Raw genomic sequence first — 13,727 nt, forward strand, 5'->3', positions numbered from 1 at the left:
CTTTTCAAAGAACCAGCTCCTTGTTTCATTGATCCTCTGTATTGTTTCTTTAGCCTCTATGTCATTTATTTCCACTCTGATCTTTATTATTTCTTTCCTTCTACTACCTCTGGGCTTTATTTGCTATTCTTTTTCTAGTTCTTTTAGATGCAGGTTTAAGTTGTTTATTTGAGCTTTTTCTAGCTTCTTAAGGTATGCCTGTAATGCTATGAACTTCCCTCTCAGGACTGCTTTAGCTGTGTCCCATAAATTTTGAGTTGTTATATGCCATTATCATTCGTTTCTAGGAATTTTTTTTTATTTCTTTTTGATCTCGTTAACCCATTCATTATTTAATAACATGCTATTTAGTTTCCAAGTGTTTGAGTACTTTTCAGTTTTTCTGTTGTGGTTGATTTCTAATTTCATGCCATCGTGATCAGAGAAAATGCTTGATATGTGTCGCGGTCCAGCCACAATGAGTCTATTACAGGGTCCTCGAATGGGAAAAGGTATGGAATTAAATAAATGATAGACAGAGAACTAAGGATATATACATAAAGATGGGTTTGAGAGGACGGCATGATGAACAGTCTCTACTGTTCCTAAGCTGATGCCATGGCGGCTCCCAGAAGTGCATCCGTATTTATTCAGGGAAAAAACGTGGTCCATTAGCAATTCAATTGTTTCCAAGACAACTCAAAGACAACCTCCACCATACCATTTAGATCTAACTTTACACCAATAAGAAACTAACTTCCAGCCTCCTCCAGAGAACATGGGTGGGACAAGCAATAATCAGGTATAGCGTTTTGTTAACTGGGCAGATGAGATGGGTGGTTAGGCCCAGCACCTCTGTCCCCTGGATATCCAGATTGTAAAAACACCCTGTTTATATTTCAGTCCCCAACAGATCCCCCTTTGGATTTATTAAAACTTCAATTCGTGTGTTGTGATTCATACTCATCTGAATTCCCATGTTCCAATTTGGAGGCAGACTGGAAAAATATAAAATAAACAACAAAATTAAAATAGCCAATGCTAACAGATACTATAACAAGTGTCCTAATACAATGAAGTAATTAAAGCCTATTAGATTATCAAGCAAAGTCTTAACTAATACAACAGGATCTAAAATAAAATTCTTACAGTCTTAAATGTCCTTAACATGTTAATGTACTTTTACTAAGTCCATGTTGACACCATCACTGCTTCATATTATTTGTAAATGTAACCCAACCCCACTTCAGTCTGAGAACTGTCCCAAGGAGCAGGAATCACACACATTTAGGAAATGGAGTTGTGGTCACATTTCCACACTTTGCAGCTAGAGTCCAAGTCCCAATGACCACTGCTTCTAGCTGGCAATGATTCAGGTAGACTGGAAAAACCATTTGCAGCACGTATAGAGATGAAGCTTCCATTTTCTTTAAACTGGAGAGGTGAACCCAGGGTGCCTTTCCCTGGAGTTCTGCAACAGTGATGTGGTGAAGAGAACCTTGGCATACACTATGCTGGGCGGCAGAGGTAAATTCCTCTAACCTAGGAGCAAGTCCCAGCCTAAAATAGGCATGGGGCATTGAGGCAAGAGAAATAAAGGAAACACTATATATTAAACAAAGCAGCAGAAAATAAGACCATCAACACCCACAAAAGAGATCTTTGAGAGATGAATAAAGACCTGAATATTCAGGCAAGGCATAGTAAGTGGCCCTCATGTCCATAAGAAATGAGATCAGTTTACCTGCTACTTGGAAGAAATATGCTAGGCTCATCCACAGTGATGTGAGATAGGGTTGATGGCCATGGGCACCTTTAGCCTTCAGTGGCAAGTCCCAGCAGGCTGGGCATGGTTAGGTCACAGGTGGCTGGAGCAGGGCTGGAAGAGACTGAACTCTCCCTTGGAGGAGTGAAGGGGCAGCTTACCTTCCACTGTCACTTTTTCCCACAGCAAAGGCATGGCCTTGGTTGGAGCAGAGAAGCCTGTGAGGCTTTAGCTCAATGACCTTCCTTTCTACTCTTGAAGCAGGGCCCTGATGGAGTCCTATGAAGCCCCCTCAGGGCATTGGACACTTTATGGGTATATGCCAAGAGCTGGTATTTTGAATGGTCTCTTTTTGGGCTCTGTCTGCCTTTTCTATTTCTCTTTTGGTCATTATAGACCTTAAAAGCCATGCTCAGAAGATCTCACTGAGGGGTTTGAGGGTCCTCATCTGCCTATATAAACCTTTTCCATATATCTGGAGCTAATTGGAAAAAGACAAAACAGTGTTATCAGCTGGATCAAATAAAAGAGGGTAGAAGTTTAAAGGAGAAAGAAAAGAAGTTTGGCATCTCCTGTAGGATTCCAGAGTCTCTCAGCTGCTGAATAACCCTGTACATCAGCATTCAAAATAAAAATTTTTTTAAGTAAAAAGCATGATAAAATAGATTTGCAAGAGTTGCAGGATATGACCCCCTCTTTTTATATTATTTATAATAGACCTTTAAGCATTTGTTGAGCATACTTTATATGAAGTCAATACCTTGACTTCAAAAATTGTAAAAATACTTATCTTTATGTTAACTTCTAACAAAATATAGTAAATGCATTTTCAAGTAACATTCCCATATTTATTAAAACATTTCTACCCCATTAATTAACAGGAAAATTAAAGAGCACATTAAAGCTGAAAAATTCCAGTGTGGCTTTCATTATTTTCCTATATTATTAAAAAAATCTACACTTTTGTTAGATAAATGTACTCTGCTTCAAACAAGCAGCCTGAAGTTTGAAGCAGTTTAGCCTAAATTAGCAAGTCTTTTTTTTTTCTTTTTTTGTATTTTTCTGAAGCTAGAAACGGGGAGAGACAGTCAGACAGACTCCCGCATGCGCCCGACCGGGATCCACCCGGCACGCCCACTGGGGGCAATGCTCTGCCCACCAGGGGGCGATGCTCTGCCCCTCCGGGGCGTCACTCTGCTGTGACCAGAGCCACTCTAGCGCCTGGGGCAGAAGCCAAGGAGCCATCCCCAGCGCACGGGCCATCTTTGCTCCAATGGAGCCTCGGCTGCGGGAGGGGAAGAGAGAGACAGAGAGGAAGGAGAGGGGGAGGGGTGGAGAAGCAGATGGGTGCTTCTCCTGTGTGCCCTGGCTGGGAATTGAACCCGGGACTTCTGCACTCCAGGCCGACGCTCTACCACTGAGCCAACCAGCCAGGGCCTAAATTAGCAAGTCTTTAGGATTCACATTCCATTCTATTTAAATTTAAATGAGCGTACTATACTTGTTCCAATTAAAATTAAAAATTTGTAGAAATGATATTTTATTTTTTCAATATTAAAGCTGGCATTTCCAATTTTTTGCATGCAAGAACTTAAAAAATCACATTTAGACAACATTAAACAAAGACCAAACATAAACAAGAATCAGTCAAAGTAGACAAATCAGACAAATTAGAGAGAAACCTGGGATTTTAGAGATTAGAACGTAGCCTGCTTGATCTTTACGCAGGGCTATTTTGAAAGGAACATAAAGGATAAAAACTAAACAGAACTCTCTCGAAAAGTTTTGAGAACGGCCATTTATGAGATTCTGTTTAGCCACATCCAAACAGGCATTCCCTTCGCCCTCTTTTCAGGCATAGAACAGGAAAAATAAAATGAGTTTAGAGAAAGAGAACGGGAAAACGTTGTAATTTTCCCAAACTCTTAAGTCTTTTTATTTACAAAAGAAAATCAGATAACACAACTTTAAAAAGCATCTCAGCCTTCTAATCATTCTTAAATTCTAATAGCTGCTACAACTGGCAGCCAAAACACCTCCATTTCAACCCCCGCCGAAAGGCAGGTTTAGCTTATCTGGGAGGGGAATACTTTCCTGCTCTTTTCCTGGGCCTGGGCCTCCCAGGCAGAGCCGTGCACTGCTAGCACAAAGGTCAGCCTACCGTAGAGCTGTCACCCCTGCAGCCACTGGGATCTGGGGCCCCAGCCTCCGCAGCATTTCCTCTGCTGCAGCGCTGTGAGCTCGCAGGAGCCACACATTCCAGCACAGGAGGCTGTGCTGCTCACCCTGCCTGTGCCGCCTGTGGGACACGTCCCCTCCGCCGCCTGCTCGCGCTTGCGTGCGCACGTGGGACACACCTTCTTCACCACCTGTGCGAGTGGCTACCTGCGCTTCCAAGAGCGGACCCTGGCTGGGCCACACTGGCGGCTGCTTCTGCCAAAGGGCGGCTGCCGTGGCTTCTCCCGCTTGCGCTCCTGGGAACTTGGTGGCGTCTGGAGCCTTGTATTGGGGCGAGCTTTTCCCACCGCACACCTGTCGTATGCCGATTCTGAGCACCAGCTGGAGCTCTCTCCGGACCCATTTGTGTCTTTTTCGTCCTGCTGACCTGGGAAAGCACCACTTATGCCTCTGCCGTTGCCTGCTTGCTTCACCTCAGAGGCACGAGGCAGGGAGAGCCGTGAGGCTAGCATGAACCCTAGTCCACAGGGCGGCCTTTTCCCCGCTGCTTTACCGACTCTCAGTTCATCGCCCCTGCCTGGGGAGGCCAGCCTTCCGCTCTTTGGAGTGGAGATTTCTAAGGGCCTGAGACAAAGACTTTGAGAGCAGAGGGCTGCAGAGCCACAAAGTTTAAAATGGCCACAGCCGTTATATTCTGATCTCCCAAGTTACTCTCAGACTCCAAGCTCTCATATTTACATTCCTCTGTTTCTATCTCATTCTGATCAAATAACTTATTCTCAAATAAAAAATTTGTACAAAAAGAAAAAGGTCCCTCACTTTTGAACCTAATACTCCCATAGTTATTTACTCCCAAATTACTTTATTATTATACTCTCCTCCCACACTGTACTTAAAAGCTTGACTCTCTAAAAGCTTTAACTTACTTCGTGTGCTCACTTCTGGGGAAGTTCCATTACCTCTCTGCTTTCCCCTTTTCAATGGCCACATGTATGCATGCCAATTGTCGTGGTCCAGCCACAACGAGTGTATTACGGGGTCCTCAAACAGGGAAAGGTATGGAATTTAAAAAATGATAGAGAATTAAAGATATATACATAAAGATTGGTTCGGGCCTGACCAGGTGGTGGCACAGTGGATAGCACGTCGGACTGGGATGCGGAAGACCCAGATTCAAGACCCCGAGGTTGCCAGCTTGAGCGGGGGCTCATCTGGTTTGAGCAAAAGCTCACCAGCTTGGACCCAAGGTTGCTGGCTTGAGCAAGGGGTTACTCAGTCTGCTGAAGGCCTGCAGTCAAGGCACATATGAGAAAACAATCAATGAACAACTAAGGTGTTGCAACGTGCAACAAAAAAGCTAATGATTGATGCTTCTCATCTCTCCGTTCCTGTCTGTCTGTCCCTGTCTATCCCTCTCTCTGACTCTCTGTCTCTGAAAAAAAAAAAAAAAAAAAAGATTGGTTCGGGAGGACAGAAAGCATGACAAACAGTCTCTACTGTTCCTAAGCCAATGCCATGGCAGCTCCCAGAAGCGCATCTGCTTTAGGGTGAAAGGTTCTGAAGATATCTATTAAATCCAGTTGATCTAGTGTGTCCTTTAAGTCTGCTGTTTCTTTGTTAATTTTCTTTCTTCAGGATCTATCTATTTATTCAGGGAAAAAATGTGGTTCATTAGCAATTCAATTGTTTCCAAGACAACCCCGCCATACCATTTAGATCTAACTTTACGCCAATAAGAAACTAGCTTCCAGCCTCCTCCAGAGAACATGGTTGGGACAAGCAATAATCAGGTATAGCTCTTTGTTAACTGGGCAGGTGAGATGGGTGGTTAGGCCCAGCATCTCTGTCCCCTGGATGTCCAGATTGTAAAAACACACTGTTTATATTTCAGTCCCCAACAGATATGATTTCAATCTTCTTAAATTTGTTGAGACCACTTTTGTGCTCTAACATGTGGTCTATCCTAGAGAATGTACCATGAGCACTTGAAAAGAATGTATATTCTGCTGCTTTAGGGTGAAAGGTTCTGAAGATATCTATTAAATCCAGTTGATCTAGTGTGTCCTTTAAGTCTGCTGTTTCTTTGTTAATTTTCTTTCTTTAGGATCTATCTGGTGATGTTAGTAGGGTATTAAAATCCCCTACTATTATAGTATTGCTGTTGATCTCGCCCTTTATATCCATCAAAGTCTTCTTTATATATTTAGGTGCTCCTATATTAGGTGTGTAGATATTTATAATGGTTATATCTTCCTGTTGGATTGCTCCCTTTATCATTATGTAGTGACCTTCTTTATCTCTTACTATATCTTTTGTTTTAAAGTCCATTTTGTCTGACATAAGTATTGCTACTCCAGCTTTTTTTTTTCATTTCCATTTGCATGAAATATTTTTTTCTATCCTTTACCTTCAGTCTATGTGCATCTTTTGTTTTAAGGTGTGTCTCTTGTAGACAGCATATGTATGGGTCCTGTTTTCTTTTGTTTTTGTTTTTTTGTTTTTTTTTTTTTTTCTTTTTCATTTTTCTGAAGCTGGAAACAGGGAGTGACAGTCAGACAGACTCCCGCATGCGCCCGACCGGGATCCACCCGGCACGCCCACCAGGGGCGGTGCTCTGCCCCCCAGGGGGCGATGCTCTGCCCATCCTGGGCGTCGCCATATTGCGACCAGAGCCACTCTAGCGCCTGAGGCAGAGGCCACAGAGCCATGCCCAGCGCCCGGGCCATCTTTGCTCCAATGGAGCCTTGGCTGCGGGAGGGGAAGAGAGAGACAGAGAGGAAAGCGCGGCGGAGGGGTGGAGAAGCAAATGGGCGCTTCTCCTATGTGCCCTGGCCGGGAATCGAACCCGGGTCCTCCGCACGCTAGGCCGACGCTCTACCGCTGAGCCAACCGGCCAGGGCTGGGTCCTGTTTTCTTATCCACGCAGCTACCCTATGTCTTTTGATTGAATCATTTAACCATTTACATTTAAGGTTATTATTGATATGTACTTGTTTATTGCCATTTTATTCTTTAAAACTGTATTCCTCTTTTGCTATATTCTTTTCCCACTTTGATCTGTTTACAACAGCCCTTTAACATTTCTTGCAGCATTGGTTTGGTTGTAATGAATTCCTTGAGTTTTTTGTTGGTTTTTTTTTGTCTGGGAAGCTTTTTATTTCTCCTTCAATTTTAAATGGTAGCCTTGCTGGATAAAGTAGTCTTGGTTGTAGACTCTTGTTCTGCATTACTTTGAATATTTCTTGCCATTCCTTTCTGACCTCAAGTGTTTCTGTTGAGAAGTCGGATGTCATCCTTATGGGTCCTCCTTTGTAGGTGATAGCCTTTTTTTCTCTAGCAGCTTTTAATATTTTCTCTGTATCACTTAGCTTTGGTATTTTAATTATGATGTGTCTTGGTGTAGATTTCCTTGGGTTTCTCTTTAATGGAATTCTCTGTGCTTCTTGAACTTGTATGACTTTTTCCTGCATCAATTTAGGAAAGTTTTCAGCTATGATTTGATTGAACAAAGTCTCTATTCCTTGTTCTTTCTCTTCTTCTTCAGGAACTCCTATGATGCGGGTGTTATTTCTCTTCATATTGTCACAGAACTCTCTTAGAGTTTCCTCAGACTTTTTGAGTCTCTTTTCTTTTTGCTGCTATGCTTCTGTGCCTTCATTTATCTTGTCTTCTAACTCATTGATTCAATCATCAGCTTCATCCATTCTGCTTTTAATTCCTTCCATTGTGGTCTTCATATCTGATATTATATTTGTCATTTCTGGCTGATTCCTTTTTATTATTTCAATGTCCTTTTTACACTTGCTATCTCTTTATTTAGTTGTTTGTTATGACCATCTATTATTGTTCTAAGATCTTTGAGCATCCTAACAATTATTATTTTAAACTCTGCATCCAGTAATTTGGTTATATCTGACTCATTCAAGTCCTTTTCTGGGGATTTCTCTTGATTCAATTGGGTTGAATTTCTCTGCCTTCCCATTTTGTCTGTGTATAAGAAGGATGTGGCCACTGGAGTCCAATGGGTGTGGCCTCTGTGTTCCCTAGGTGTGGTCTGTCTGCAGGCCTGCCACCCCCTCTGCCACTGCCTCAGGCATTTGGGTATAGACTTTGCCAGCGCCCACCAGCTGCAGCTGTTGCTGTGGTTTCCACCTCTCCTCCATGAGAGGGGCTGTGTTCATGTGCCCAGGTCTACATGCCTTGGCCTTTGCCCCACCTGCATGGGTGGGGCTGCGCACCATGCCCAGGGCCGCAAGCCTCAGCACTGCGGGTAGGGGTGAGCATCTTTGCTCAGCCACAGGTCTCTGCCTGTTCCTGGGATTTCCCCTTTCCCCTGCTGACGGGATTGCAGGCGGGACCGCAGCCATCTGGACCGCTTTTGTATGCCCCTTCCACCCCCGCCCAGTGAGACTGAGCTCATACTGGGCCTCAGTCGTGGCCGGCTGGGCTTCCACCCCCGCCAACAGGACCATGCTTCTGCATCTCGCCACCACCCGCCCTCCAGTGAGCCCTCAGCAGTGTGGGTGAGGGCACTAAAGCTCAGACTCTAGCATTCAATACTGTATTCCTTAAGGCTCCCTCCTTCTAAGCAACTCTGTTCTGAGTGCCGCACAAGAGCTTGTTTGGCTGGTGTCCTGCTTCCCTTTGCTTGGTATTGCTGGTTCCAGGGGAAATATTCACTTCAGATTTGGGGAGTGACTAAGCCCAGGGATTAGGGTGGCTATCCCTCAAAGTGTTTCTGCCTGTGCCTCCTAAATTACACTCTTTTCCTGCTACTCCAGTCCTCTCCTCTCTCCTCGTCCCCTGGAGCCCCAGGTGAGTGGTTGTGAAAGAGGTTTTCTGTGTGGTCCCTTTAAGAAGAATCCTGGGTCTGAGAAATCTGTCTCTTTTTCACAAACAGTATCCTGACTTGTTTCACAGCTAAATACTATCCATACACTTCTTCTAGGCTCTGGGGATGCAAGCTGGGGCTCTGTTCCTGGGGCCCAGGACCCTCCCCTCTCCGCTAAACTCACTTCCCGCCACATGAGTCTCTCAGGGCTGCTATTCACTCCCAGGAGCTGGGTAGCCCTCTCCATGTTTCCACTTTTCCTACCAGTCTCAGTAGGTGTTCCTTGGTTAAAGAGTCCTCTTAGAGAGATGACGTCAGAGTAATGGCGGGGTAGGAAGCGATACCGATAAATCTCCCCCAAAACTCAACAAGATCTTCAACCAGAAACAGAAAAACCTATACTTGGAGCTTCCAGATGCTTCGCAATACACCCAAAGGTATGATTGAGTGAAAAATTGGCTAAATATATAACCAAACCCCGAAGGAAATAGGGAGTAAGAAATGCTCCGCCTTCCTCACTAACCTAAACAGGGCGGCTTTCTCTGGTAACTGTGAATATAGAAACTGAGGCGGGCAAAGGGGGTGAATACATCCAGGCCGCGAAACAAACGGCCGAACCAGGCTGTGGCACGGAGATCCAAGCCGAGGAAAATCTGATCCTGTGGCAACCCGGGCAATACAAGCTAACACTCGCGCCAAACCCAAACAAAGAAAGACAAGCGGCGCGGCCATTTTACCCGGTCTCCTGGCTGGTGCGCAGTTAGTGGGCGAGAGATTTCTTCCTAGGCCCCGGGAGTCAGTGCCCGTGTTGCCTCACGGAGAGGCAGGGTCAGAGGCCTTTCTGTGGGCCGAGGGCAGAGTCTCTGGGCAGCCCCAGCGCCCTGGGAAAGCCACGCACGGGAGGGAGTGAGAACTAATTCCAATGGTGGAGATTTTCCTTGCCGGAGAGTGTTTCACTCAGAGGGAAAGCGGCCGGCCTCGTATCCTGGTTTGCGCGCGCAGATGAGGAGTGAGCGATTCCTCCGATTCCTCCGAGTGCCTCGGCAGTGCGCGCCCGTGTTATCGCACAGAGGAGCAGAGTCAGGGGCCTTTGTGTGGGCCAAAGCGGAATCTCGGGCCGCCCCAGCGCCTTGCAAAAGCCGCGCACGGGGACGGAGCGAGACTCAATTCCAACGCTGCAACTTTTCCCTGCGGTTGGGGGTTTCACTCAGAGCATGAGACTGCTGGCCGGATATCCTGGTCTGTGCGCGCAGCCAGTGAGTGAGAGTTTCCTCCAAGCGCCCCGGAAGTGGGCACCCGCTTGTGTTACCGGACAGAGTGGCAGAGCCAGAGGTCTTTGAATGGCCGGAAAGCCCGCCTGATTATGCTAGCAGCTCTGACTGACTGAGCCTTACCCAGAGCCCTGTGCTGAGTGGAAATAGAGTGGGGAGTTGCCAGCTCTTTGAGCCTCTTACTATCCAGGCAGAGGCAGCAGCAACCCATAGCTGGATTATCAGGCTACTAATTGAGGAAGGAAAGACTAGGAGAAAGGCTCTAGGAACACGGACTCTCTCACTGTCGGAGCCTATAAATGCTAATAGCCTAGACTGCCAACGAGACTAAAGCACAATACATGACATTGCCATAGAGACTTATCAACTGCAAACCTCCACCTGAGCGTGGCAAAGGGGCAAAACCCGGGGTACAGAGACACCGACCAGGAAGAGGGAGAGAAAAGAAAAAGCAAGAAGATAACCTCTCAAAATCAAGAATAATCTGCAGACTTTATAACCTATCCCATTTTATTATATTTGTTCGTTTGTTTCTCTTATCTTCATTCTTGATACTTTTTTTTTCCTCCTCCAATTTGGCCGATTAACTCTCTACCGGTCTTACTCTCTCCTCTCCTTGAACTACACTACCCATAAGTGTTACATCTCCCATTATCTTTTCTCTTCTCTTCCTTTCTCTCTATGAGGGTTGCACTCCAAAACCCTTAACTCTCTCTCTCTCTCTCCTTTCTTTTTTCTTCTTTTAGTGGTTCCCTCTTTTTTTCTCTCTCTCTCTCTTTCTTTTCTCCCTCTATATTAGTTTCTTCCTTTCTCCTTTACATCTCCTCTCACTCAAACCTCAATAACAAACAAATTATCTTATCTGGGACTCAAACTTATGTTTGTGGCATTCTGGGGGGTTTTTACTTCACCTTTTTAACTTACTAGCAGTGCTCCCATCCCTGGCTCTCCATATTATCTAGTTCTTGTTCCACTAAATACAATAGTAATTTTTTAATTTGTCCCCCCATTTTTCCGTTTTCCTCTTAATCCTCTCATCATAACTCTTAGACAACCAACACCTAAAAGCAAATCATTTTATTCTTGACCCAAATTTTTTCCTTATTTGCTTTTTGTGGGTCCATACGCTCTTTTTTTTCTTTCTTTCTTCTTTTTTCTTTTTTTTTTTTTTTTTTTTTTGTTTGCCCCTTTATTACTTTTCCCCAATTCAGGCCCTCCATCACAGGCATTGTTTGTTATAATTCACAGTCCACCACAAGATTTTATCAAGAAAGAGGGGAGAGGAGAGGAGAGGAAAAAAGGAGGGGGGGAATAATTTCCTTTTTTTTTTTTTTTTTAATTTTTATTTTATTTTTCTTTATTTCATTATTAATTTTTTTTTAAATAAAACAACTTTTTTCGATTTTTTTTATTATTTTTTTAAACTTTTTATTCTTTATTAAATCTCATTAATACTATCAACAAAACCACCCTCAGATGCCATTAAGGAAGAGAAAATCGAATATCATGGATACAAAAGAAAGAGAGGTAACACAGCTAGATGAGGAAAAATCTATGGAGAAAAAATTTAATATATTGGAAACCTTGGAACTAAATGACAGAGAATTCAAGATAGAAATCCTAAAAATCCTCCGAGATATACAAGAAAACACAGAAAGGCAATTTAGGGAGCTCAGAAAACAACTCAATGAACACAAAGAATATATGTCCAAGGAAATTGAAACTATAAAAACAAATCAAACAGAGATGAAAAACTCAATTCACGAGCTGAAAAACGAAGTAACAAGCTTAGCTAATAGAACAGGTCAGATAGAAGAGAGGATTAGTGAAATAGAAGACAAGCAACTTGAGGCACAACAGAGAGAAGAAGAAAGAGACTCAAAAATTAAAAAAAATGAGATAGCCCTACAAGAATTATCTGACTCCATCAAAAAGAATAACATAAGAATAATAGGTATATCAGAGGGAGAAGAGAGAGAAAATGGAATGGAGAACATACTCAAACAAATAATAGATGAGAACTTCCCAAGCCTGTGGAAAGAACTAAAGCCTCAAGTTCAAGAAGCAAACAGAACTCCAAGTTTTCTTAACCCCAACAAACCTACTCCAAGGCATATCATAATGAAATTGACACAAACCAACAGCAAAGAAAAAATTCTCAAGGCAGCCAGGGAAAAGAAGAATACAACATATAAAGGAAGGCCCATTAGATTATCATCAGATTTCTCAGCAGAAACTCTACAAGCTAGAAGAGAATGGACCCCAATATTTAAAGTCCTGAAAGAGAGGAACTTTCAGCCACGAATACTATACCCATCAAAGCTATCCTTCAAATATGAAGGAGAAATAAAAACATTCACAGATACAGAAAAGATGAGGGAATTTATCATCAGAAAACCCCCACTCCAGGAATTACTAAAGGGGGTTCTCCAATCAGATACAAAGAACAAAAAAAAAACAGAGCCACAAGTAAAAGCTCCAAGAAGAACACAATAAAACCAAATTTAAACTGTGACAACAACAAAAAGAAAGAGGGGGAGAAGATGGAGATTAACAGTAGCAAAGGACGATGGAGTGCAAAAGTACTCACAAAATAGTTTGCTACAATGAACAGGGTAGGGACCCTTTTCATTATTCAAAGGTAACCACCATTGAAAAAACCACCACAGAAGTACATGAGATAAAAAAGATAGCAACAGTGGAAAGATGTATGGAATACAACCAAATAAAAACAAAAGATAGAAAAACGAAAGAGAAGGATCAAACAAGACACAAAACTAACAGAAAGCAAGATATAAAATGGCAATAGGGAACCCACAAGTATCAATAATTACACTAAATGTAAACGGATTAAACTCACCAATAAAAAGGCACAGAGTAGCAGAATGGATTAAAAAAGAAAATCCAACTGTATGCTGCCTACAGGAAACTCATCTAAGTAACAAGGATAAAAACAAATTCAAAGTGAAAGGCTGGAAAACAATACTCCAAGCAAATAACATCCAAAAAAAAGCAGGTGTAGCAATACTCATATTGGATAATGCTGACTACAAGACAGCAAAAGTACTCAGAGACAAAAATGGCCATTTCATAATGGCTAAGGGGACACTGAATCAAGAAGACATAACAATTCTTAATATATATGCACCAAACCAAGGAGCACCAAAATATATAAGACAGCTACTTATTGATCTTAAAACAAAAACTGACAAAAACACAATCATACTTGGAGACCTCAATACACCGCTGACGGCTCTAGATCGGTCATCCAAACAGAGAATCAACAAAGACATAGTGGCCTTAAACAAAACACTAGAGCACCTGGATATGATAGACATCTACAGGACATTTCATCCCAAAGTGACTGTGTACATGGATCATTCTCAAGAATTGACCATATGTTGGGCCACAAAAACAACATCAGCAAATTCAGAAAAATTGAAGTTGTACCAAGCATATTTTCTGATCATAAAGCCTTGAAACTAGAATTCAACTGCAAAAAAGAGGAAAAAAATCCCACAAAAATGTGGAAACTAAACAACATACTTTTAAAAAATGAATGGGTCAAAGAAGAAATAAGTGCAGAGATCAAAAGATATATACAGACTAATGAAAATGACAATACGACATATCAGAATCTATGGGATGCAGCAAAAGCAGTGATAAGAGGGAAGTTCATATCACTTCAGGCATATATGAACAA

This window comes from Saccopteryx leptura, chromosome 6 (genome assembly GCF_036850995.1).
Source record: "Saccopteryx leptura isolate mSacLep1 chromosome 6, mSacLep1_pri_phased_curated, whole genome shotgun sequence".
NCBI classification, from domain to species: Eukaryota; Metazoa; Chordata; class Mammalia; order Chiroptera; family Emballonuridae; genus Saccopteryx; species Saccopteryx leptura.